This window comes from Cibotium barometz, chromosome 42, assembly GCF_041138505.1.
Source record: "Cibotium barometz isolate CiBa-2024 chromosome 42, ASM4113850v1, whole genome shotgun sequence".
Classification (NCBI taxonomy): domain Eukaryota; kingdom Viridiplantae; phylum Streptophyta; class Polypodiopsida; order Cyatheales; family Cibotiaceae; genus Cibotium; species Cibotium barometz.
Genome location: NC_141087.1, coordinates 32,797,348 through 32,799,641, shown reverse-complemented (window position 1 = coordinate 32,799,641; position 2,294 = coordinate 32,797,348).

Genomic DNA, 2,294 nt, shown 5'->3' with positions numbered 1-2,294 from the left:
ATCCTATGTTCCACATGAACCTGATAAGGTACTTGAATTCAGGGAAAGGAAACTTTGTAGTTGACTAATCCCTGAGGTTAAAATTAGGTGGAAAGATAGGAAAATAGAGGATTCGACTTGGGAGTTGGTTGATATTGTTCAGTGCAGTTCTCCTTCTTTTCATTGCAAGAGTGAAACATGAGAATTTGACAAATACCTAAAGCAACAAGGTATCAAAAGTCAGTTGACTCCAAGATATGCGCTACAAACGTCCCTTGGGTTTGGGGGTGGTTGGGTGGATGAGTTTATGCTTGATTTATGCATGTTTATGCATAACAATTATCTAGAGAGGTCTTAGGGTTTTAACACGTGGCCATTCCATTCCAAAGTGCCATGGCCATACCATACCTAATCCCCAACTGTATCATACCTAAGCCACGGCCGTACCAACCTAAGCATACGGATGTACCATTCATGGGAAAAAAATATTTAAAAAACTTAAAATTTTAAAAATTTCTAAACCTTTGAAGGTACTTATGGTCTCCCTCCCCGACTCACTAGAGTCATTTTTACGCGCATAAAAATCCTCAAAAGACTAATTTTTACCTTAAATGTACGTTCATCATGTGTGAGACAAAAGTGAGCCAAAACCCTTATTTCAGGCCCGCGTGCGCATTGTTGAAGCTTCTCTAGGCTTCCTTGCACACCATGGAAGCCTTTTGGTCATGGTTGCATGCCCCCACAGCCTCCATTCTATTGGATGCCCCCCCTGGCCACCACCACCATTGCACATTGGTAAAATGATTTTTGAAGTGCCCTCATCTAGTAGTGCACCTCCCTACATGCACTTGAATAGACACCCCGCACCCACTCATGTATCTACCCCTCTAACCGCGGATCTACCCCGCACCCACTCATGTATCTACCCCTCTAACCGCGGATCTATTCCTACCTCCCACCCTTGTACCACCTCCCCCTGCGGCCCAACTCAACACTCTGAGCTGCTTAGCACAAGCTCTAGGAAGGGGAGTGTCACAACACTTTCACCCACAACCATCACATACACAACCTATGTGGGCAAACATTTTCAAACTTTTGTCAAAATTCCAAGGCATTGGGGGAGACCCCATATTCTACCTTGAGGTCTTTAACCAAATCTGTTAGGCATTTGAAATTTTTGATGATGCAACTGAAGTCCAAGGAGATGGTTCCAATCCTTAGACCCTTGGCACAAAGGCGCTTTCAAAGCCATGAGAGAGGCCTTCATTCTTGGATTTTCACCCTACGGATTCAAATGGAACCTTGTAATCCAACTGTTTTAATTAGAACAAAAACAAGAGAAAACCTTACGTGCAACTATATTGCACACATCAAGTACCTTGATTCACGTTGCAAAGCAATGGAAAAATTGAGTGATAAATAATTAATGCACCGTTTCCTCTTGGGCTTGTATGATCCAAATCTTCACGACCACATCTTAGTCAAGGACACTTCCAACTTTGATCAAGCTTGCAAATGGGCGATCTTTCTCAATGAAAACATGCAAGAAAGATATTCCACGCAATTGGCCACCGTGCCAATGACACACCAAAGCTCATTTGTAAAACATTACCTTCCTCTCCTCTCGGGCCCGAAGCCTTACTGGTGGCACCACCCCAAACTAACAGAACGCACCACCACAACCTTCTCTAGCACCAATCTTTCCATTCCAACCGTTGTCTCTCCAAGAAAACCCCATTGCTCATGGAAAGATTCAAACACGGTCCATTGCTAAACTTGTAGAGCCCATGCGCCCTACCATCCTGGAGGCACCCCTAACACCTCATCTTGCTTTATTAGTGCATCACATGGACCCTAAACCACTTGTGCACACTATAGGTGCACCCACTAGGAAGCCACCTCTTCAGTGTTTCCTCTGCCAAGGACCCCATAGAGTGGCTGAATGCCCTCAAAAGAAACACTTGCTAGTGACACCACAATGTCATGGTGGAAGTGGAATTGACCATTACTTTAATGATTTACCTTTGCAATCGGTTTCTCACTCCATAGTTGAAGGCATGTCATCCCTCAATGTGTTGAGCATTCAACATGGGAAGATTTTGAATGTCATCCCTCAATGTGTTGAGCATTCAACATGGGAAGATTTCGAATGTCCCATTGAATGTCGTCACACGGTTGCATGCCAAGCTAAAGAAGGCCACATCCCAAAAGAAACAATGCTCTAAGCACGTTGGCCACAGAGAAGATCGGGTTAGCATCTACGATGGCTCAACAAAGACCACATCCTCCTCCTCCGGGGGAGCAATGATTGTGCC